The 26,668-nt window shown below is 33.8% G+C and overlaps 1 long non-coding RNA gene across 1 annotated transcript in view; it reads right to left on the minus strand.

Moving 5' to 3' along the window:
* LOC135321744 (uncharacterized) overlaps positions 1 to 25,021 on the minus strand; it is a 37,087-nt gene extending 12,066 nt beyond the window's left edge. The window contains exons 1-2 of the long non-coding RNA XR_010381780.1: positions 24,910 to 25,021; positions 10,623 to 10,755 (exon numbers count right to left, since the gene is read on the minus strand). This is a non-coding gene — a long non-coding RNA (uncharacterized LOC135321744). The remainder of the gene's footprint in view (positions 1 to 10,622; positions 10,756 to 24,909) is intronic.
* Positions 25,022 to 26,668: the final 1,647 nt, after the last annotated feature.

Raw genomic sequence — 26,668 nt, forward strand, 5'->3', positions numbered from 1 at the left:
AGTAGGAACATGAAACTGTACATGCCTTTAGAGTCAGCATAATCATAAATTTTGGGCAGTGTACAGAGAACTAGCAGCAGCAGAAATTCAGGCCCTAAGGGATCCTTTCCAGTATTCTAGCCAAGTCCTGTTCCTCCCATCACTGGTCTGTAGAGTCCTCCCTTGTTGTTCTATTGCTGTCTCTTAATCCCTTTCTTCGGACTCCATTGAAAAATTGTCACCTCTTTTCCATTCCAGTTTCATTTCCCACAATTCTTTCTATGTCCCTTACATTCTAAAAGCACTGGTGATGGTAGTGATAGAGGTAGAAGTAGCAGCTTAAGATCTCTCTAAGGCCACAACAGGCTTTACAAAGTGGCATTTAAACTGAGTCCTTAAGGCAGAAAACTAGAAGGTAGTTCCAAAAACAGAAAGAACAAGCATCAGAAGCAGAAGTCTGAATGCATTCAGACCACAAATATGGTCAGTATGATAGCTTAGAGGACTGGGCTTTCAGAGACAGATGGGGGAAACTGACAAGAGATGAGCTTGGAACTGTACGTGAAGATCAGCTGATGAAGAGCCCTGTACCCCAACTCAAGGCTTTGACATTTATTCTGTGAGCAACTGAGAGCCAGTGGAGAGGAAAGGATCACTGTAGAATTAAGGAAGTGCATAAATACAGGATACCTCGGAGATGTTGCAGGTTCAGTTCCAGACCACCACAGTAAAGCAAACGTTGGAATAAAGTCAGTCACATACATTTTTTGGTTTCCCAGTGCATGTAAAAGTTATGTTTACACTATTCTGTAGTCCATTAAGTGTGCAATAGCATTATGTCTAAGAAACCAGTATACCTACCTTAATCAAAACTACTTTATTATTAAAAAATGCTAGCCATAATCTGAGCCTACAGGGAATAGCCGTAGTAGCACAAAAGATCACTGATCACAGATCACCATAACGAGTAAAATAATAATCAAAAAGTTTGACATCGTTTAAGAATTACCAAAACGTGACACAGAGACACAAAATGAGCAAATGCTGTTGGAAAAATGGTGCAGATAGACTTGCTTGACACAAGCCTTCAATTTGTAAAGAATGCAGTATCTGCAAAGTGCAATAAAGTGAAGCACAAAAAATGCCTGCCTTTTAAAGAATTATATATAAATGGGTCTGTATAGTGGTGACAGTAAAATTAGAATATTCCTATTTCTTTGACATCTTCAACTTGATGATTTCGTGAATTAGCCAAAAGTTTTATTGAAATATTTCCCAGAACTCTTTCTTTAGCAGCCATGTAGTTGTTTTGTTTATATCATCTGGCCACATCAACTTGATTTACATGTACTCCTTATAGAGTATATTCCCAAATCTTCCTCATTATACTGGAAAACTGTATCTTTGTTTCTTGGCCACTAAGGTAAACACAATGTCATGATCTTTTAAGAACTCAAGCTCAAATAGTTTTCAGGAGGGTATGCATTACTTTACACACGTCTAGGTCTTATGAAATGAGGAGCCCTATGATTCTAAAATCTAAATATTCTTGAAGAAGTGCAGTGATATTTCCCAATTTCATATCAAATAATTGACTTTTCTGAAATTGTCTACTATGTTTTAGTAATCTGCTTCAGTCATCTTGCTATTATTATCTAAAAACCTACTTAAACTCTAGCTGAGATAATGTGAGATAATTTCTAGCCTTTTGGCTTGAGTTTTCTGCAAAACTTGCTGCATGTGTTACAAATGAGGGGGATGTTAAATGTTGCTAATTGAAAGCAGCATGCACATTTACATTTGAGTTATTTATTTTTTAATGTCATTGCTCACTGGAGAATATCCCAGTTGGTTATCATTCACAAACCCATACCCAAAGTCAGGATAAAATGGTTTGTGAATCATTTTCTTTCTGTGTGACATCCTTCAGGTCAATGGAGTGTTTAAAATATCAAACTGCATATATCCTTGGGAGTGTTCACAATATGCAGAGAACTGATTTCAATTCAGTGAAACTTAAGCTTATTTTTTTGCTAAAGAAGAGTAAGGACCTCTGAGAATCCACTCCTCCATAAAATCAATGATGTTTGGCAAAAATGGTCCAAGTCAACGTTTTCAAAACTCTAGATATTGACTAAAAAATTACAACAATTTGAGGAGTGTTTAGTCAAGAAAAACAGCTGAATCTTGGTATGAGGAATAAGCATGTGGCATTTCAGTTTGCTGTTGTTGGACTCTGGGTTTCTGAATCAAGATTCCAGTGATAAGGGCTCAGGGCAGGGGGTTGCTGTACCGGGTCGTTCTTCTCTTTCTGTCTTTCTTATCTCTCTTCCATAAAGTAAAGCCAGGCATGCCTGTAACAGGAGTTTGTCATACACCTCCCCAGTCATTCCCTCCGAAAATGTCTTTTACATCTTATTATGTCTTATTATCAGAAAGTTCCACTCATTTCCTAGCACTTGGGTGTAATTTTGTCTGTCTCAATTTGTGACCTTTTAAAATCTTGTTCTGTAACTTATTTTAGTGAGAATCTGGACAGTCTCCTTAAATGATGCCATTTTGATCTCATAGACTTTCCTGAGTTATATTAAAAAATGTGTAGTGTGCAGTGAAGGGCATTCTAAGAGAGGTACAAGTAAAAAGTTTTGTAGCATTAGAGACCATGGTATGTCCAGGTAACTCTGTGAAATAGGATTTGACTGATTTTATCATGTTGATGTCAGTAAATAGGAGAAGATGTGACTTGGAGATAGGCAGGCCATCTGCTGATTCTTTACAAATCTGTGAAAGTATATTTTCCCCTTGCAAACAGAACATCAACTAGGTAGAAGTGCCAATCTTGTGCTTTTGGAAAACCACACAGATTATTCCATAATTTCAGACACAATAGTACTAGGGTAGAGCTACCTAGTTAAGCTGGGACTATGTGTTCTGGTTTGGGTAGCTTAGAACTAACATTGTTCTACCTGAATAGTTTCTGAAATGTAGGATCCTCCTAGATTCTACTCATTTGAACTGGTTTGTAAATTTCTCTGTCTCAACTAAGTTGCTGAAGGAGCAGTTCATAAAATACTGTATTGCACTCTGAAGTTTGCTTGTTAAGAGCCTAATGCTGAACCGTGGAACTCTGTGAGAAATAGGCATGGCTACAGCCTCACAAGCACTGAGCTATTTCACTTTAGAACACACTAGACAAAGTGCAGAGACTCCTAAGAAGATCACCCATTGCCACTGCCACTTGCTTTCGTCTGATTTCTTGGGGCATGAGAGGAACTGATTTCTCAAATTCTTCATTGGATCGCTACCTATTCTATTACCGTGATACAGTGATTATACTTTCCCCAATTCATTCCTTATCCAAAGCATCATTCTATAACAGTTTCTGAATCCTTACCATGTGTTGGGCATTGTGTATAATGACCCTCAAAGAATAGCTAGTTTGAAAATACAATCCCTCTGCTTAACGGGAACTAAACTTAAGCCAAGTAAGCCTAGTTATTAAATGACTCAGACTCATGCTTCAGTAAATATCAGTGGAATTGGAATGAAAAGAAGCCCTCGCTACAGTAGCATTTTCAAGATCATAGATCTCTCATCAGCCTGTCTAAAGAAACTTGAATAAGTAAATCGTTTGACAGCAAAGACTGTGCCAGCTCTTTTTCTAATTGATGTCTTAAGGAAGCTCTTCCACTCCTAAGTAAACAACACATTAAATAAACAGATCTGATGTATTTTTGTCATCATAAGAGTTGCTTCAGAGGAGGACCATTATATAATAACATATATATTCCCTTAATCTATAGGTTCTTTAAAGACTTTTTTTCAAACATTAATTCATAAATCCTCTAAATATGACCTGAAATATCATAGCCTCAGGATTATCTATCAAATAATTTGTTCAAAAGTTTATATAACAGGGCAAAACTGAAGCTACTGTAAACTTGAATTCACTACATTATACTATAAAACTTAATTATGATTTCCTTCATGACTGAACTGTTAACATCTATCTCACTTACAGGCTTTTCGTTTTACCTTTATGTATTTCAAATGCACTAATATGTTTTTTAAATAAAGCCTCTTGATACTAGTAATGTTACCACGGAAAAAATAATTTAGAAACCTTGATGCCTGGACAAAAGTCATCTGGAGGTTATGCAGCATGCAGTTTGTAAAAAGAACTTAGAACATTTTAAAGTATTGTCTTGGATGCATACTACTCGGGTATCCCTAGTGGAATGGGTTTCTGTAACATGATGTCAGAGTCTACATAGCACCCTCACCTACTGTTTCATTCTGTGGCCCTTAGTAATTCAGCCAGTTTGTGCCAGTTGTTAGTGCCTTGAAGCGCCCATTTCCCCGTTAAATAACACACAGATGAAGTAGTACAATCTCAGGTCTAGGGTATGATTGAAAAAAAAACATAAATCATCTGAGCACTTATCAGACTTCCTGGCACGTAGTGTTTAATGTTAGCTATTAAAGTGGCAGAGGCATCTGATAAATAACAAATAGGAATTTAATCATGTACCTTTGGTAATGTGGCTCCTTAAAGCACTGGCTTGGACTTAACATTGTCCACATAATAAACCTCTAAACACGGACTACTGAAAACTGCTGTAGCGAATTCTGTCACTAAGCAGGGATGCATTCCCACAGGAGCTGAAAATGATTTTATCTTGAGAGGAGAAAACATGAAATTTGCAATCCATCTTGTAACTTAGTCTTCTTTACCTTAGTTCAATTTAGTTCAATTCAACAAACATTCCCCAAGCTTCTAAGATACAAAGTTGGTGTTTTATAGACACACAAAGGTAGATAAAACCTGTCCCTGTCCTTAAAGAACTTTACAATCTAGTGCCATAGAAACATGTATGGATAAATCAAGAATTGGCTTTATGATAATTTATACAGTGGAAGTGTAAACAATGGGATCCAGGAGCAAAGGATGGGTTATTCATTCAGATGGGGAAAAGGGGAATATTCCTGGAACAGATGGTGTTAGAGCTAGGTCACCCCATGAATAGGTGAGAACACAGAAAAATGAGAGAGGGGGACCTGCCTTTCCCATTGGGGAAACATAGGCTCAAAGGCAGAGAGACAAGCAGAAGTGCTCCAGGATGCTAACACATTGCAGCAATGTATAGTGCATGTAATAGTAACGTGTACTTTGAAAACACAGGATTTAATGTCAATGTTTTACCTTCAGGAGAGATACCCATACACTGAGGCATATTTTCTTCATCAAGTTCCTCCTTTTGCTTAACAAAAGGAGTTCAAATTGTTATATGCTGTTTTGCTACAGCTCCTCTGCTTTTCAAAATTATTTACTACTTGAAAATTATTTATAAAGGACTTGTCAGCCCTTTTAAATATAATTATTTGGACACAATTAAGATGTCTCAAATCCAGAAGCATCAAAGTACATAATACCTTATTTTCCTTTTAATTTCAAGTTCCCAGTAGGAATTGTAGCTGTTTCTTATTTTGTGGCTTAGTGCCAAAAATAATTCTATTTGTCAAATGAAATTAACACATTTTCATTTTTAACTAAGGGCGATTTACTTCCTGCTGTTCACTTACAGTTTCCTCTCTTAATGAATGATTTAGTAAAATCTAAAGATTGCCCAAGGCTGCTACTCAGCAGGTCATTAACAAGTTGTAAATGAGAGGGACATTTAGACCATCAGTTTAATCATGTGTGTGTGTCTATATGTATTTTTAAAAAACACTAAATTATATTAGATCATGAGAACTCTAATCTAAAATACCTATTTGATTCTCAGTGTCCAGGTAGCCTAAAGGATATTTTGGTAAGGAATACGGCTTTAGATTGTGTATTTTTTGTTTTGCTTTGCTTTAGTCCTTTGTTTATCGCAAAATGAATCCCGTGTCATTTTTACCCATATCAAGAGAACAAATAGTAAACGACACCCTCAAAAACCCATTCTTCATCTTGTCCTGTCTAAACCACTTAACTCTCCCTTCCCCTCCTAAGGTAACCACTATCCTGACTTTTACAGAAGTGCTTCCTGACTTCTCTTCATAACATAAATTGGTTTGTTAGATACCAACTAAGTATGTGGCTAACCACTTAAAAAACAAAATTTAACAGCCTAAATGTGAAGATCCAATTAGCTTTATTTAATGATTCATGAATTGGGCAGCATCCCATCTTAGCAAATAGAAAGGAGCTCCAAGGAGCTGCACAAAATGAAAAGCTTTAATTGACAGAAGGGGGTGGGAAAAGGAAACTTCTAGCAAAGAGTGGATTATTTCAGGCAAATTCACCTTCTTTTGGGAGATAACAAGGGCCTATAAGGCACATTACCTCACTAGTGCTGATCAGGTAATTCCAGACAGACTGGTTAAGATTACATTCCTAGGAGAGGCTGAAACTGCAATTATGTTAGGTAGTGAGTCTCCATTAGGTGACATGGGCTTAGCCCAGGTGACTCCATTTTCAGCCCTTTTGTCTCTTTTTTAACAACAGTGTAGTTGAATTTCTCCTTATTCTGAATGTTAAATATGTAGAATCACATAGTATTTACATTTTTTGTCTGGCTTCTTCTGTTCAACATTTGTTTTATGAGATTTAACTATATTAATGTATGTTCATTTTCTTTGCTGAATATTATTCTATTTTATTTAAAAATCTGTTTATCCATTTTAATATTGATGGATGATTAAATTTCATGCTGATTATGCATATTGCTGCTGTTGGACAATTCTTAGTGTATATGTGCATGGATTGCTACTGGTTACATATCTAAGTGTATGATTTTGACTTAGAACATGTGTAGCTTCAACTATAGGAAACAGTGTTAAACCTTTCTCATATACGAGTAGTTTAATGTGATTTCCTAATGCTGTACATCCCTACCAACATTTGGCTTTCATCTGACATTTTAATTTTACTCATTCTCATGAATATTGTAGAAGTATCTTGTAGTTTTAACTCTCATTTTCCTTCTTATTAATGAAGATGAGCATCTTTTCATATCCTTAGTGACCATTCGGATATCCATTTTGTAAAGTATCCGCCATGATTCTAACCCATTTTTTCTGTTTTTTTTTTTTTTTATTCTCAATGGAAATATAGTAGCAGTAGTTTATATATCAAGTATACATGCATTCTAAATATATATTTCCATTCATTGGCTTATCTTTCCATTCCTTAAGAAGGAGGATTTCTTTTTAAATAAGTTTTTAATTTCTATGTAGTCCAATTTATCCACCTTTTCCTTTATGGTAAGAGCTTTTTGGATCCTATTTAAGAAGTCCTTTTCATACCCAGAGGTCATGAAAATAATCTCCAATATTATTTTATGGAATTTCAATAGCTTTTCCTTTTACATTTAAATGAATTTCCCCCTCCTCCAACCAGACATGATTTGATATTTAGTATCTAATAAGGATAAAGTTGTTTTTGTTTTTCCTTTCCACAGATGTCTGATTTTCCAGCACTATGTATTGACAGCCGTGTTCTTGCCCTACTGTCTGCAGTAATCCCTCAATCATAAATCAACTGTCTATCTGTATGCAGGGCTGTTTCATAGCTCTCTATTCTGCTACATTTAGCTCTTTGCCAAACTTATATCACTACCCATTTACCTACTTCACAAATGTCTTTGCTGTGCTCGGCCAATAGATTTTCAATGTGTATTTTAAAATGAGCTTTTCAAGTTACACACATACCTGCACAAAAGACCTAGAGATTCTTACTGGGATTATGTCATCGAATCTATGGAGACCAGCATCTTTCAGTTCATGTTTAAGGAATCTCCTTTCATTCACTTATTAGCCTTTTTTCTTTTCTTTTCTTTTCTTTTTACTTTTCTACTTTACAGTTTTCTGGAAGATGTCTTAGGTATTATTTATTAGATTTGTTCATATATATTTGATTTTGGTAGAGACATTTTAGATGGTACATGTATATTTATTGTATGTTTGTTGATGGTATACAGAAATATATATGAGTTCTGAATACTGATCTGGTACTTGGCAACTTTTTAGGCCATTGTAATCCTAGTCACCGATTTTACTTTTCTTTAAAAAAAGTTTCTGAACATAATCATATTCTCTGAAAATAATAACTTTTTATTTCTTGCATGAAAACCTTTATAAAATTTATTTCTATATTTTGTATGCCTCAATGTCAGAAAGTAAAATACTATAAAGCAGAACTAAAGGTAAAGTTTTATTTTTTTCCCAGAATGGATAACAAAATTTATATAATGCTTTTTATTCATCTATTGACACAATCTGATTGTCTTCTCTATTTTACTAAAACGTAGATTACTTTGGTTTTTAGAAAACATGAAGACAATCTTGTATTCCTAGAATCAAGAAAACTTGTCCATGATATTTGCTCCTATTCATATACTGGTAAATATTGTCTTTAGGAATTTTACATCTAATTATTTAATGAGTTTGGCTTGTAATTTTACTTTCTTATATAATCCTTTTTATAAATTTTCAACATACAGGTAATGCTGACATCAAAAAGTAGTTAAAGATCAATTGTGGCACATGTACAAAATAGGTATCTCTATGGCAACTTTCAAGAAATAAACTAAGGTGTAGACAAATCTCCAACATATACTGAAGAGTTAAAAAACAGGTTAAGATGCAGTGGAGTCAACACAGTATGATGCAATTTTATAGTGTTTAAAGACAAATAATCCAATTATGGAAAGTCTATTCAGTAATAAATATGTGGTCAAAGTATAAAATCATACATGGAAATGACAGATACTTGTGAAAATGGTTACAACTTGGTAGAGATGAACAGACATGATGACTGGAGAGAGAGCCCTTAATTTTATATGTTTTATTTATATTTGTGTTTAAAACATATTTGAAGCAAATCTGGCATAAAATTGAATGGTAGAGGAATTTTAGTATATTTTTATATTTTTTATATCTATATTTGAAATATTTTAAAGTAAAATAAGTTAAGTAACAAAAAAAAGTTAAAAAATAAAAATGAGAACTTTGTATAGAAGAGTTTAAATTAAATGATGTATGAAAAGAACCTCATTCAGAGCCCGCAATATATTACCAAGAATATAATCACATGGTGGTTCCCAATAATAATATTATTTTTGCATGAATCCGTATGAAAGTGAAGAACATTAAATTAATATAAATGTTTGTTCACATTTTCTCCTAAACTCCTATTGAGGTATTACTAACTTTAAATGAATGGTTGGTATTAAAGGCTTGAATATTTTGCTTACTTAATCTAGGATTAATGAGGACTCATTCAGTTGCAAGCTAATAGACTAAAATAAAACCTGCATAATCAGTAAAATTACTGGATTATATAATTGACAAGTCCCGGGAAAATTTGTTTCTCAAACATGGCTTGGTCCAAGAGACCAGATGGCATCAGGGATCTGCTGTTTTTCTCCTCATGGTGTCTCAAGGTGGCTCCAGGATGCTCCAAACTGACATGCCCACTGACTTGGTCAGCTTGGGCTGCTATACCAAAGTACCATAAACTGGGTAGCTTATAAACAACAGAAATGTATTTCTCACAGTTCTGGAGCCTGGAAATCTGAGGTCAGGGTGCCAGCATGGTCAAGTTCCGGTGAGAACTCTTTTTTGGATTGTAGACTCCTGACTTCTCCTGTATCTTCACATGGCAGAGCAGAAAAAGGAAGCAACCTCTTTTCTAACTCTGAGAAGGGCACTAATCCCATTCATGAGGGCTCTAGTCTCACAGCCTCATCTAATTCTAATTACTCCCTAATGTCCCACCTCCTAATATAAACTGATTGATTTCTCTTGAAATATAGTCACTTGTAAATTTACTTGTGTCATTTTTTAGGAAATTTGAATTTAAACATTTTTAAATGCTATTTTAAAATGCCCACTAATTCTATTAAAATTCCATTATTCAATCATTAATCTAATGGTTAATTACACAGATTTTTAACATTCATATACTAATAGGAATTGTCTCTTTGGAAACGTTGGCATATTTACCAGCTACATACCTATTCGAGTACTTTCTTATGATCTGTCAAAATACTGAAAAAATGTGTAACAGATGCATCATCGAAACTTCTTTAAATAAAAAACAAATAAATGCATTCAAATCACATCTAACTTTTTTATGATGCAATTGTGAATTAGGTCCTTCTTTTATTGGTAATTAGAATGTGGAGCAGATGGGATAGACTTTGGCAAAAAGTGATAATCTCTCCAAACTAACATGTTGTCAACTGATTATTCATAAAATAAGGATCTATTCCCTTGATCAAGAGTCTGTTTTGAAGGTTAGGAAATAAGAAATGTTCTTCAACAGCAAAGACATGGTATTTCATAAGCAGAGAACAGCTTCTTGTTGCTATGAGACTTTGTTAGTTGCCATCCATCTGAGAATAATTTCATTAAGTCCTTGACATGATCACTTGGAGAAATTTCTCCAATTATTGTCAGCAAACCATTACAGCTATTTATCCAATCATTCTAACCACTTATTAGTAAGCACAGAAAGAAACTCTCCTGTCCCCACTATATATCTCTACTCCACTACTCTTTCTTTGAGCTCTCCAGAGCTACCTCTTCTGTAAGGTTCCCCAGGTACTACGTAAGGGTCCCCAAAAAGCTTACCAGGAGCCAGAACACCTCACCTTGCCTGTGGACTTGACTTTGTCCCAGATGCAAAAATGGAAGATAATTCAGGCAATTAGGAGGCCCAGGCCCAGCTCCTAGCACAGGAACCCAGGCTATAAATGCCCAAGGTGATGTCCAGAACCTGATGGGCTGGAAAAAATAAATAACCAGATAAAAAGCTGAAGCAAAAAACCAATGAATGACCTTCATATTCAAAGCACTTAAAATCTAGAGAATTGCCAGAAAAATGGAAAGTTCCAGTCTTTCAGAGATGCACATATTAAGTGAAGATCAATGGTATATTCAAGAAAATAAATCCCCCTTTCCTTGGAGGATAGTCATTGCCTTACTGTAATAATTTATCTAATGTCTGACAAGAGTGTTAAAACGTATTTTATATATACAGATTACATTGTAAATTTCTAAGTGTTAGAACCACATACTACTCTTTAAAAAGTTCCTCCAAATTTTAGAGTTAAGGTGGTAGCTAGCTAGTCTTGTCCAATTTGACATCCCCTAACTTCTCATTACATTACATATAGGAGGTGGGAAAAAATGTAAAACTGTAGCAGACAAATTGAAATATTAATCAACAATCTGCCAGACATCAAGATTCCCACTGATAAAGCAAATTAAGCAAAACACTAAGGCCTTTAGAACTCATGGGACTTCACCCATACTTAGCATTTCTACTTTAGAAACCTAGACTAGTCATCGTTTAAGGGAGGAAAACCATATCTCTAATGCATGGAAAGGTCTGCCAGAGGTGATCAGGATAATTTCTCTTCTTCTCAGTTCCATCATAATGCTCTGTCTGCTCTAAGTTACTTGGGACATTATAATTCTCAACAATGAAATGTGATTTTGATTGGAATTGAATAGTTATTGGCATATTGAGTCACTGGAAATGAAACAGATTGGAAAATGGAGGAAAGGTCTTGGAAGCAGTGAATTTTAGGTATTCTATACTTATTTAATCTTTCTGCCATGATAATTATACAATGTATTTCAGACTTAAAGGTAATTACTAGTAAAAAGAGAGACATTATTTATTCCCTTAAAAATTTTTAAAAGTCTATAAAATGTACTTCATGTTAATGGAAAGAGTGAAAATAGAAAACTTAAAGTAGATGATAGACAACCAAAGTAACACTTATGACAGCCATTATAAATGGATTAAATTTCCCTACTAAAATTCAAAGACTGTCTTATTGGATTAAGAATACAATCAAACTTCATGCGTTTTTAGAATTGGTAAACCTAAGGCTATGTGAACAAAATGGATTTAAAAATATGTGTGTGTGTCTGTGTATGTGTGTGTATAATGACAGCCAAATTAGGGTGGTTTATTACATGTATGCTTAATTTTATATCATATAAAGACCATAACCTTTCAAGTTTCTATTATATTTTTAAGAAGCACACAAGTTCCAGGGCACTATTATTAATAATTTGCTTAGTACGGAGCTCATTAGGTCCATGTACTACAACAACCACAAAATAAAATTAGACATTATCTATGAAAATTTACCAGTAAAAGATCAAAATATTGGATGTGGCTAAACACCCAGCATTTGTTTACGTGTAGTAACAAGGCAGTAGATGAGATCAGAGCACAATATCCAACGTGAGGGATCTGATAGGAAGAGAACAACCATCCATTTTACTGCGTTCTGAAACAATTTTAGCAAAGTGTTGAAGAGAGAATACTCTATTTTAACCAGCATCCTGAATTTAGGAAGAGTACAAAACTTAATCATTTGTTTTGTTTTTGCTCTTATAAGCCTTAAATAATAACTGAATAAAAGGAGCAGACTTTTTTCAAAAGAAAGTGTTGATTATGTGGTGTTTACTGTAGGTAGTGTTGGTGTTTTCAAATAATAAGAAAAAATGAATTCATTAAATCAGGATTATTTTTAGAAGGGTATATACTTTATAGATTACATAAGTATTTTCCTATTAGTTAATTGGGATCATTAATATAAAAATAATGTCAAAAATTAATACAATGTTATATATAAATTCATATTATTGTCAAACTAAAATTAAAACATCTTATTATTGCTTTAATACATTTAGCAAAATAATTTTAGCCATTTTTGAAACTACCTTCTGGATAAATAAATGAAAGTTTCTCAGTCACCTACTCTTGAACTGAGGTTGCTTCTCCATTTGTCCATCCATATTTGAAGCACTCTTTCTTCAGTAATGGTAAGAACACATTTGTCTTCCTCCCCAAAAAAAGATATATATAAAATCTTTGTTTTTTCTTTTTTGGCATCTTCTTCCCTGTAACAGCTGTGTCTTCTCCTCAAAATACCTCTTGGGAATGATTCTAGCATGATAACCACAAACATCTTGCTGTGTTGTATTACTTTTATACACTAATTACAACACCAGCTGGAAGATCTACCTTGTCTCAAACTTTACGGGTGAAAAATAAAATAGGTTCAGAATAAACATTTTACATTCTCATCCTAAGGAAAAATGGTGGGAGCTGAGTCATTGGAGCTAACATAAACAGAGTACTAAGGGGTGGGTATTTTGAAGCTGTTACCCATTTCTAATAGACTATGTTGCAGAGGAATTTAGAAAGAGAGAAAAGTTTTGTAAATAGGCAAAGGGAAACTTAGTCTTAATTCTTGAAAGAGGTTTAAATGAAGAACAGAAATGATGATAATAAGGCATAGCTTGTAAATCTATAAATCCTCAGGTGTGGAACATTTTTGAAGTAACTGCATATTAATTTGATAACATTTTCAGAATATTTAAATTTCATGCAAATATGATAAAGGAAACATTTTACTTTCATTATAAAATGCCTTTGTTTATCTCCTTCAAATACTAGCATCATTTCATTTAAAAATATCTTAAAAAGTTCTCCCACATTATAATGCACAGTAAATTATGTGATACTCATTCTAGTAACAATTCCTTCTATATGGCTAGGAAAAGATGCCTATTACTTCTGATTCATTATCTTTACTATATTTATTAGAATTATTAACTCTGTATTTGTAGCTCTGCTTTGAAATTATCATTCTTTCTGAGAGAAAATTTCACCTGGGATGGCATATAAAAATATTTCTCATTTTTATTATTGGGACACTTCTCATATACTCATTAAATTACAACAGAGTAATTATGTTTCCATTATTTTGTTGAAATTAGATAGTGAAAGAGGATGTATTGTTACATTTTAACATTCTCAATGTAAATCATGAATTATCTTTCATTAAGGACCAAGTATAAAACATCTTCAGATTTTGATATAGATTTAGAAATGTTACAAATTGTAATCAATAGAAAGGGTAAGATAACATAGTAGTAAACTTGCACATTTACAATATAAAACATTGTCCATTCTAGATAAACATAATTCACTAGTGATATTTTCATACATAATCACTAATATATCACTTAAGTATTAATTTACTCAGTAATTTGTGAAAGGGTCTGTTGTGGGATTTCTGTCTGAGATAGTTAAAGTCTCTGAATATGAGTTAAGGAATAACATTCTATTGTCCATGACATCCTGAAAATATCAGCAGTCTAATTAACTCATGTTGGTCCACTCCAGGAGAATATGCAGAGAAAAAAATGAAATGAATAGGAATAATTATTTACACATATGAAAAGAAAATTTTCTTGGCAAAGACCAGACTATAGAACAAGAATGAATGAAACTCAGATTTGTGAATAATATTAACTCTTTTATCATCAGAAAGCCATTGTAGATTTATGTTTTGTTTCATAATCTTTTTGTTAGCTCTCTCTCTCTCTTTTTTTTTGGGGGGGGGGGCTTAATTTCCTCAGTTAATTCTTTTTTGATTGTTTTTCATAATATCACCTTATTTTTTCCAAACTAAGGGGGAAAAAGAGAAAGACACTTACTCATGCCTAAGCATGAAAAGTAAAATAATTTGCCCTAAAAATCAAAGATCAGAGTCAGGAGGACGCTAAGGACATGGTGATGGGCACCACTGTTTCTCCATGAATTCTTTTCACCAGGTCATTGAGAATACGTGAGGTACGTGTGAGTGGGAATACTCGTGATTTCTTCCCCTTCCTTTCTGAGGGTTTGGTGACTGTTCTGGACCCCAGTCCTGGTCATAATAATATTTATGAAATCCAGGCACAACTTTCATTTTCTTTAAATTCACAATTGCATTCTCACCTCACAACTACTTTAAACATGTAATGTATATTATCCTCATTTTATATATTAAAAGCTTTAGATTTCAATGTATTACTAATTTGTACAGAATAATAAAGCATACTGAGATCTGTCTTCAAGGCAATATGTTGGTTTATTTCCAGTCATTGCATTGATTGAAAAATGTCCTACAGTTCATATTTCTTTAACTTCTACTGATCTTTTAATCAAGTAATTTATACAGGTACATTTTTACTACCTCCAAAATGCCTAGAGAACTAAAATTTAATATATGTGATTCAGAATAACTCTGCATGTAACCTTATAATTACTGTGAAAATAATTTTAAAGATTTAATTTAAATGCAGGTCAAAATAATTCATCTCTAAAGACTATTTCAGAACTTCCAGAGTATTGATTTTCAACAGAATTTATTATGTTTTGCAATTTATCCCAAAAAGGGATTTGCCTCCTCAAAATTCTTCTCAACAGCTGAGTGAGATTATTCTCTGAATGAATAATAACTACTCCTATAATTTATTCCAAGTAAACATTGCTTCTTGTGATTTGGTCAAAGATTTCAGAAAAATTTAAAGATTACATTTCTAAAAGTAAATCAAGTTTCTGCACTAGTTTATAAGACACTCTGAGGAGTCTGGCATTACCAATTTACCATTCATACACACTAGAAGTGTATTTAATTTCTTATTTATTTATTTTATAAACTAGTTGCTATTAAACACAATGTGAAATTGTGAGTTTTGAGGACTAAAATGAACTATTTTGACACAACCTGGGATCATAGTATAAGTTGACGAATAAAAAATGAAGAGATAGAGGAGATTCATTCATTCACTGAGAATTATTTGTTTAGTATGGCCTATGGACCAAAATTTTTACTAGTATTTGAGGATATTCAGACAAGCTATATAATTCCAGTCCTCAAGAAACTGGCTATCTAATGAGTGGAAAATAAACCAATAGTTAAAGTAAGTTGTGGTGATAAATTTAAATTATTTAAATCCATCATTAAAGTTTTTAAAAACACCAAAATTCAGACAAACACTGCTTCCACAAAGACCCCCAAATTAGGTAAATATAGGATAAAATATATATCCATCACAGGCTTTTAAAGAAAATCTGAAATAAAAATATAAATATAAATCTAGGTGGACTCTGAATAAATCTATTAAATAAAGTTTTTATTATTTGAGAAACGTAGTTCTATGTCATTAACATGTATAGTGAAACACTGAACTCTTAGAAAATATTAAAAACTTTAACCCAGCTTCTTCAGTATTTAACCATTAAATAGAAAAATAAATGACACAGCTGAACTGAAGTTGAAGGTAGAATAGATATTATTATATGAAAATACTATGTACAATTCAAAAACAAACAATTCAAAACATAATGCTCCCACAGGGGAAAAAATGGTCTAAAAGAATTAAAAATAGAAAATATAGGCTACCTAGTAAAGCTGAAAGTTTTAAAGCTGTCAAATTCAAACTATTATGAAAAAGACTAATTTCAGAGTTTCATTCATGAGCATTTTAATTTTTCAGCTCCACAGAAATAGTTTTCTTACATATTTATAATAATATTATACTGAAAATAATCTTATTTTTAAAAAGCATACAAAAACATTGGAATAAAATTAAAACAAAATATGCATTGATTTTGCAGAAAAAGAATACATAAAAATTTAATAGGGATTATAAGAGAGAACTGAAAAATGTAAAAAAAGCCAATTCTTTCATGTACAATTTAATTCAATATTGATGCCATTTTTTTAAATTCATGTATATAATCAAAGCTATTCCACTTTAAATTTTTTTTAGTATTTTGAAACTTAGAATTTATCTTGAAAAAGAATAAAGAAGTGCAATTGCACAGATGTAAGTAAAATTCTACGTATGCTATAATAATGTTAGCTGATCAGAAAGGTCAAAGCCAAAATATAGACACTGAAGGTATAGTAGTTTCATTATATTAATAGGACATGATGGCACTTTATTTACAATGAAGGAAATATTGATAAAATGTTAGACAACATCAATTTGCACAACAAGGTGGACAGCATAGTTATATGCTATTGCACTTTGTGTGCACGTATGTGAATGTGTTTACATCTGTGCAACATTGTACCAAAAGGATCATTTCCTATTGCCCCCCAAATGATGGCTAGGGCCAGACCTCTTCCTTGGGCTTACTAAGAGGAAAGAGAAAGAAAATGAACTCTGAAAATGTATCTCCAATCAAAAACCTTCCCTTGCACTCTGCCACCCCTACTATATAAGGAGAGGACTGGGAAGAGGAGAGAGCAGGAGGGACCAGGGCTTTATGGGAGAGTGGTGTTAGTCATGATGCGTGTTAGGGGTGAGAGGTGACGTCATTCCCTCTCAGCAGGAGAGAGGATTTGAATCCCACTTCACTTGAAGCCAAATGAAGGGGCAGCTCTAAGAAACTGGCTGGTAGAAACTGAGAGTGGTTTTCTAGAAAGAGAGGAACATTTTCTTTCCCACTGCAGGTTTGCACAATTATTAAAATTCAGGCCTCTCTACTGCAACCAAAACAGTGAAATGTGGTGACAAAGTTTCTGCAAAAAAACTAGATCTGTGTTCTTGGAGTTTGGGAGGAAGTATGATTTTTTTTAGGCTCAAGATCACATCTTACGTCAAGTTTCTGAAGGTAGAGGCTTTTGAGAGTAGCCACCAACAGATTGGAAAAGATCTTTGGGACAGTATGCCTGAAATGAGGGCAGCAGACTCCCATGTCCTGTCTCTGCACTACTTGGAGAATAAAAAGAGTCTTGTAAAGGCATATGGGGCCCAGAGTAGGGGTAAGAGCTATTGGTACCCAGGGAGGTCATGCTCTGTACAAAGTATAGGATGCTGATCAGGGCCAAAAGGGAGACGCAATGTTCTCCTTCAGGTGTTTCTATATGACATCTAGGACTGGGAGTGAAGCTAAAGTCTACTTCAAGAAGTCATACATGTTGTGAACTCAGAAATCACACACCAGAGGCCACCAGCAATGGGGAGAAACTGATGGAAATAGAACAAATCGACATGAGCCTGGAGACTTCCCCACCACTGGAGGGGAGTCCACATTCGTCAGTAAAACACTAGTCTCCACTTTTCCTCCTCCTTGTCTCATGCCCAGAGGGTCCAGACCCAGAGGGTTGTGGCCAGGGAGTGAAAGAGAGACCACTGTCTCTTCCGCCATCCAATTCTAATTCCTCCGACCCCTCCCTTCCCCCACAAAAAGAAAAGAAAGTACAAGAGAGAACTGCTAGAGAGAGGAAGACTGTTGAACTAAGTAAGATATTAAAATCCTAAAATATACTGAATATTGAAATAACTTTAATAAATAAAAGTAGAGAATTTAAGGGGAGAGGTAGCTGAGAGAGAATACTTAAACACATTGTTTATGAAGATCGAAGCCATAAAACTAAAACTACATTATGTTAGTTATTGAAAGGATGGCGACTCCTCGATAAGCTGGTTAAATATAGCTAGAATAAATTGTATGTCTATGTGTTCATGGAAAATATTCTGGTAAATTACTAACTAGATTGTTAATAGTGGCTGGCTGTCACTAGGAAGCAAGGTTGAAGAAGGTAGTATTGTAAAGGGAAATATATTTTCAGATGGTAAGACTATGTTTTTTAGATATTTAGACAAAAAATATAATAAAATAAATTAATTTTACAATTTTACATTGCAGATTAATTGAAGACAATTTTACAAATTCAACTGCATAGATTTCAAAACTAATGCCCATGGAAGGAATGGAATAAGCTCTGTCCTACTTTACAGAAATAGCTGGGCTTTTTACATTTAAGTAAGCACAGCGTAGTAAAAAGGAAGTATTTCCACAGACTAAAGCTGGAAGAGTCCCACTTAGCTAATACTTAAAAAGCTAATAGTTCCTATTGTTTGTAAAGGACAAGAATTTTTGCTTATCAGGAATGGCTACTTCTTAATTACATGAGAGAGAGAGACAAAAATTGCATGAGAAAGTAAAAAGCACAATGTAATTGTAGAAAGTGTTTTCAATCTTTCCTTCTGTGTAAGCTCTTAATGGTACCACTAGCAACTGCAAATCCTAACTGGTTTAAGTTTTACAGTGTCTCTGTTTTCCTCCTCCCACACTTTGATGGACCTATTGACATTAAGTAAAATGATTGAGAAGTAGTCATCAACAGCAAAAAATAAAAGGAGAAGAAGGGAGGGGAACTCTATGAATCCAGTAATGTAATGTAATCAGGCTATGTAATCCGGAAGTTAAATATAAAATGTTAATTGCCCTGAACTTATGTGACTCTATTTCTCAAATATAATGGTATGCAGATGTCAATAGCTCACTTGCATTTTATTACTGGGGCGGTTCTCTAATTAACTACAACTTCTCAGATCTCTGTTGTCAATTATGGTGTTAAGCTACATGGAGATGTTTTAATGATGGCAAACTTGATAAATGGACACTGTTTTTATTGTTGTCTATTTCTTCCATCAATTTGGTTATATCAATTCCAACACATATAAAATCAACCATGGGTTGTTAAAATGGCTTGTTGAATGAGTGACATATTCAGCGAAATGAAAACAGCATCTCGGTAATTGTCTCTTAGCGCTAGAACATTCTTTTCTAGCGGTGGCAGCTGCTCTCTCCTTCTGCCTCTTTTTCTGTTGACTGACGGGTCTTAACTATAAAGACTACCTGGGCTGCTCTCACTGACTTGCCTTCATAACCTCTCAGTGCTTGATTTTATTCCCTGTCCTTTCTTTCTCATTCTCTTTTCTCATGGATTAGAAATATAGGAGTTGTTCTAGTTTCCATTTTCTTCAGTTCCCCACAGAAATATAGTTAAATTTCTCCTGTTGGCTCTCCTTGGAACATACAAAGAAGCCACTCTTCTTCATTTATAATGCTTTAAAAAGAATTCTAGCCAATTAATTCTTACTCAATTTTCCAGGAAGGTTTTAGTTCTCCTCACCACAGCCAACTGCCTTTTTAAAAGATTATACTCTTGTCAGGATTAACACAAACATCTTATCCTTAGATATTAATAGAATTAAAAATTAAAATGTTGCTTTTCTCTTATTTCTTTTGCTGTTTTCAAAATCTAAGTCCCAACCTGAACTCATTTCTCATCACCTCTTTGAATGATTTTATTGCTTTGATTCAGAGGTCCCATATATTGCATTAAAATACTCTGCTTCACACAACTACCTTGGGCTTTAAAAAAGAGCAAGTCACTTCAAAAAATTATTGATATTTAGGGAACACCTCTCACCAGTTCTATAAATCACAAAATAAAATACTCTGAAAAATTATGGTTTCCAGAAAGAGTAATCATCTTAACACTACAGTCCTTTTTAAATTTTGCTTTGTTTTATTTTGCTTTTAATGACCTCTCCTGATCACCTGATGTGTGAAACACAAGAGGTAACTTTCCAACAGCATATTTTGGCTAAATAAAAATTGGTGTAGCCAATATGTTGAAATGTACACCTTGTGGATGTAAATAAAACACATGTTTTCTAATGTTATTCAGTGAGAAAGCTATTTTTTTCCTCCCACTGGATGAAAATATGTCGAGTTCTATGATTTTTTTGCTGAATCTATTGTGACAGATGGTTCTAGATTTATCACAGGTGATAAGACATAGTCTCAATTTAGATATTTGAAGTGTTTAGTATAAGATATTAATCAATATTTCAACCTTTATTCAAAGCATGACAACCTTCATTTGAAGCACTTTACATACACAGAAAAGAATGATATTCACACACCAAAAAACCTATTACAAAATCTTTCCCTTCTCCAGACCTGACGCCTTTTGTTATGCTCTTGCTCAAGGGGTTCCTTAGAATCTTGGCTCCAAATCTTTTTTTCATTTTCTTTGTAATACGGACCTGGCACCTTCTGTGGCAATTATTGCCTCTTGATGCCTAAGTTGAAATTCCAATTTTGATATCCACTTACACTGACATTTTAATGGCTTAGAAAAACTCCAGCAGTGAGTGTGCACTGTTCGTATCTCAAATAGCAAGAAAGTTTCTATAATATATAAATAAAGATATAACTCATGCCAGTTTAGCAGAAGAGTTAAGTGGCTTGTGAAAGAAAATTTAAATATTAGTTCAGTAACGCTAAATACTTCACAGGTTGTCCCAAGTTATATTAGCTTCAGATTCAAAGATGAAAACTACATTTTTGGCATAAGGATAGACTCTCAGAAGGAACTAACCTATTCAGATGTTGGGAGAAATAAATCCAGATACGTAGTTTCTGATATTTTAAATATTAAATGAAAATTTCTTAGGAAAATTAGTGGAGAACTTGAGTATCTAAATTGAGCAAAGTATCCTTAAAACAGCCACAAATTCTAGATGAACTATACTGATTCCAATGGTACAAAACTCAATCAGCCTTCTGAACTTGAAGTTCAGGAAAAGTATAAAACAAACAATACTCTCCTAAAGTGTTAATCTGTTGAAGATTAAACAAGGTTTGCCCTGTAACAAAGATTTAGCAATCAAAAACTGGGAAGTTAGTAACAAAAGACTTTTCACCAACGAGCAACACTGATCAGTCCAACTGGCCCCATATATCTATTTTGTGATGTAAAAAATGAAGAGTAACAATTTTCCAACTGTTATTGAAGCTTTGTAATGTTAAGACATTTGATAATTTGATATGTTAATGTACCGATACGAGATTGAGAGTTTGTTTAATGAATGAGCTTGTAGCCAGGATCTTTTGGGGATGAAGAAAAAAGAAACTCCATTCAAAAAGAGTTAGGGCAGTGTGTGTTGGAACCCAAGGGGAGAAAGTATATTCGGGTGTAAATGAATTGGATTGAGGCATGGCAAGCCTGGTCTAACCAAAGAGCTATACAATCATTCTAATCTGATTTTCTTTTCATGTGTATGCAATTCTCCTTGCTCATCTGTTTTCTTTTTCCTTTGCACACAGACTACTATAACTACAGGGGCTAGCATTAAACTATTGTGGCTCTGCTTGGAGTTGATTACACATTGGTCATTCATCTCTCTGGTGAACTGTCTCCTAGGTTCAACCCAGCCCATCCGGTGCAATCTGCTGTTGACAAGGAATATATCTATTATTGCTTTGATTTTGAGCCAGGGATATTGCAGTGTTCTATCAGTTGCTATACTATTAGATTTGAAGAAAACCTTAGAATTTACTCACTTCATGCAAGTCCAAGGATAACAGTTTCACAAATGCACACTAAGGAATGGAATCCAAAATACCACCTGCTGCTTGTTTTATCAATGTACGTCTCTGTTCTTCTCTGGTGTGGCTCTGATTTTAAACAGTGCATCACCTCTCACTCGACTCGATTGAGAATTGCCTCCGTACTATCTGACAACAGAAATAGACTTCCCTTTATCCTAGAAGTATTTTTCATTTAAAATAGTTTTTCTAGAACCAATTGAAGATATGAAAGATCAATCCTGATATGGTGTTACATTTTTGCCCAAATCTAATACTTAAGATTCTCCTCTCGGAGTTAAATTGATATGAAAATGAGAAAATGCATATGAGAGTCTTTACCACAATATCTGGCTCATGATAGGTGTTCAGAAGATGTAATTTGAATTAATATGAATCTACTTGGCCTTGAATATATCTCACCCTGTCTTCAAACCTCTTAAATTATTATTTAAGAAACCTCTTAAGTTATTTATCCACATGCCCAATGTCAAGCATGTTCTCTCTTCTTGCTATCAATATCTGTGTTTTTCCCTATAGGGTGTGTTTTCCGAGTCACTCACTTTTACTTTTGAGGTATTCAGGCTCAGCTCTTACCAGGTGCAGGCTAATCCTATTCCCTAAGGACGCTTCCTTTTAAATTAGATAGTCAGCTTGGTGTAAACAGCTTCCTAACAATGATTTAACTTTGCCTACCATCTTTGTTTACAAGGGTAGCTTAGAAAACTCACAATACCAAAAGGCTTTTCTCTGCTACTGTTTAATCTTCTTGCCCAGAAATACTGGTTTAAAATTCAGTTACTCTTTATCAGATAAGCAAAACTTAATATACCTACAAAACAGTTTATATTGCTTTAAGAAACTTATGTTAATTTCCAACTGATGACAACATTTCAGTCAAATTACAAATATAAGACATTTTTTGTAGTTAAAATTTTGCTAAAATTACTCTTTAAAGATTCCTTTTGCTAAATGTAGTTTACAATGATGTTTCACTCTGAATAATAGCCTAAACTTTGTTGGAAATTAATGTTGATGTCAGCAAACTGGTGTTACTGCTGACTGTGAAACAGAATTGCTAATTATTATTAAAAAGGGAAAAAAGTTTCTTCTGTATAGCACAGAGAACTATATTCAACATCTTGTAATAATCTTTAATAAAACAGAATATGAAAGCAAATATATGTATGTATATGCATGACTGGGACATTGTGCTGTACACTAGAAATTGACACATTATAACTGACTGTACATCAATAAAAAAAAGGGGGATGCAAATGCAAATAATATGTAAATGCATGGTCTCAGCTTGCAGAACTAACAACAAATAATACCACATCAGCAGCTCTTAAGTGTGGAGAGTTTTGGCTTCCACTACAAATGTATTTTGAAATTTTTCATATGTAATTCATGAGATGATACATTTCCAGGACCAATAAGGACAGATTCTGGAAGGATCACTTAGGGAGATGAGAAGCTTTTATTTTTTTACTTTTCCATTGTTTTCAAGTAAAAACTGTATTTCCTGCTGGTTGTATATAAATGGTTTGTTATACTTTTTTTGAAATAGAACAGAGATACATGAAAAGCATTTGGCAGAGTTGTGTGAGAGGAGCATATGTTATCTTTCAGGGCAAATGAAAATTCACGTCTGCTACACTGGACCCTTAAATCTCCATGTACCCAGGTAGGAACTGGTTATTAGTCCTCTCCCATGTAATGGGAAATGAAGTTCCTTGAAACAAAATCATTTATAGAGAGCAGGTTCTCTGTGCATGTTCTGAAATGACTGACCTCACATCCTGTTCATTACGATGATCATAAAGAGCTAGTTTTATATTTTTGATTATTGGGGAAATGGAGAATGGATAAAATGAGGAGCACGTTTAACTATCAGGATTATGTTTCTCAACAATTCATGGAAGGAAAAATTTCATATGCCAAAAAAATGAAAAAAACATTCAACCTCTAAATAATCAAAGAAAGGCAAATTAAAATTTTTCACCTATCAAGGTAGAAAACACTTTTAAATCGTATTAAATGATGTGGAGAATGTAGAAAGATGGGCATTTTTGTCACTTGTCAGCATAGTAATGTATACAAAGTTCCTGACCCGGGGACACTATTTTTAAATAAATAAATTTAGACAACAACTTATATAAAAATGGAGTACATTATTAGTCACAGAATACTGAAATACATTTTGGTTTATTTTTTGATAGTATGTTATTCAGCCATTAAAGTCATGCATGTAAAGTATATTTAGTTAAAATTTATAAAATGGATTTATTATTTTTAAAAGTACTAACTAACATTTGATAAGAAAATTAATTGTATATTTCAGTAAAAGTCTGTTTTGTACCAAGGAAAGTTATACAAATTCCAGGAGAGATTTAGACCTGGGCTTATAAGAGCTGATTTCAAAGTCTTTTGAGAATTGAAGGCTGGAATTAAACAGGGGTAATTTGCATTCGCTCCAGAGATAAACAACCAACAACAATAACAACAAAATAGCTGTCTGCTTGAAAGTGTACCAGTTTTTGTTTGCTTGTACCTTAAATTGTGTACCTGAGGAGTAAAGATGGGGTCTCATCATCTGTTACATTTCCAAGCTTAAAGCTGATTACCGTTTTGATTTCTGCACATGTAAGTGCTGAGGAACACAGCTCACAGAAACAAGCAGTTGATAGCAGAAGGTGTGTTCTTATAACATTGTCCCTCAATTATTCTGAACAACTTCTGAGTTGCATGTCCAAAATCACAGATGATTTTTCATGAAAAAATTATGTTCAATGATCAATAAGCTGAAAATTTGATTAGCTTTTTCTCCACACTGTTAAACAAAGAACTGGAAACCAACTGAGATAATCCAAAGAACTGGATTGTCAAATCAGACTTACCTGAATCACAGGTCTTAGGTGGTATCAAGTTTTCCTAATAATTGCCCATGCATAAAGCAGGGGGATGTCCTGAACCCCTGGAACAGCTCCCCAGACTCCATCTGGATCTGACATTTTCTGTAACAAATTAATGTATGAAGTTTATAAGGAGGGTTTACAGTCACTTTGCTTACATACTAATAACCATTGGATTCATGCAACATTTCCATTTTATACTCAGATAGTACATATAATTAATAAGACATTTTCCCAGAGAGCTTCTGTCCTATAAATCCATGGATTGCTAGTTTGTCATGAGCAATCCTAGATGACAACCAGGAATATTCTGCTAAAATTCCATAGTTTAGAGTTCTCTTGCTAATAATATATGTTCATTTTATATGTCACAAGATCTGCTATTAGTATGTTCACAAAGAAAACAGACTGGGTAACCTGCTTTTTGCATTTCCAAGACCTATCCACCCTCATCCTGTAAAGGAAGTGAATGGACAGCAGACTTTGCTGCAAAAGCGAAAAAAAAGTCTGACATCACATAATGAGAAAGGCCAGTTTTCCTTCTCAAAAGACTCAAATTATACTTCCTCTCAGAAAAAATTTTACTTCCTTTTTCAATTAAAGAAATATGTTAACAGCATTCACTTTAACACCATCTTATTTCTAAACGCACATTATAAAGATCCAAATTTAAAGTCCTATATTTAATCATATTTACCATATCAAAAACACACGGTAATCTGAATTCAGTTTTTTTGCAGCCAAATAGTTCCCAATGTATAATAGATTTAAAACAGTGAGTATCTAATAAAGCTACTTAAGAGCCTAGTCATCGCAGCATTCTCATGTTTAGAGAGAAAATCTCCAAGGTTTTGTAAATCCCCTCACCAATCATATTCCTAGGAGGTCGCTGAGAGCAAATCATGATTATATTTGATATTCTCTTTGCTGGAATAGTGTATAAAATAACTAACTGGCTATGATAGGAAATACTCATGAACTGGTCAAAGTGAAAGATCTATATTTTAGGTACCCCCACATTTGCCACCATCTACCATACAATTTCTATATTTTAATGCACTCCATGAAATACAATGATGCCCTTAGGGAATAGATAATAAGATAAAGACAGAACTCTAACCTGGCTTTTTGGTGCCTTAGTTATACATACAAATTTCAATTTATCTTTCTGTTGTGCACTATGGAATTTTATACAACTCTGGGAAATGCATCATAGTAATTTTAAAGACATGTAAGAATATGCCTTTTGTTGTTGTTGAGATTAGAGAAAGGAGATTATGAAAGAGAAGACAGAAAAAGAGAATGGTCAAGATATCTCTAGCATAGGTGTTCCTTAGGTAGAGCAGTTTTAGGAAAGAATAAATATGGAAGATGATGTTATAAATCTATCCACAACTATGTACTCTGTGGTGTGACTTACTATAACTCCAGTGATAAAGTCTGAAGACCACTGTGTTAAAGCATTAGATTATCTAGCAAAATATTTTAAAATGTTATCTGACTAGAGAATCCATGGCTATTAGTATTTAAACAAATGTCACTCTATTAGTTCTTGACTTTAACTGTCTACAATGGAGGGGAGAAAGACCAGAGGGAGGAAAAGGACCTGAAATGAAAGTGTATGGACTAAATTACAAATTTACGCTCCATTCAGTCTTTTTCTTGGAAGACTAAAGCTAACTGATACTTCAAACATTTCTGAGTAAGAAGTGCAACTACATAACAAGCAAACAGCATCAAAGTA

This window comes from Camelus dromedarius, chromosome 7 (assembly GCF_036321535.1).
Source record: "Camelus dromedarius isolate mCamDro1 chromosome 7, mCamDro1.pat, whole genome shotgun sequence".
Taxonomy (NCBI): Eukaryota; Metazoa; Chordata; class Mammalia; order Artiodactyla; family Camelidae; genus Camelus; species Camelus dromedarius.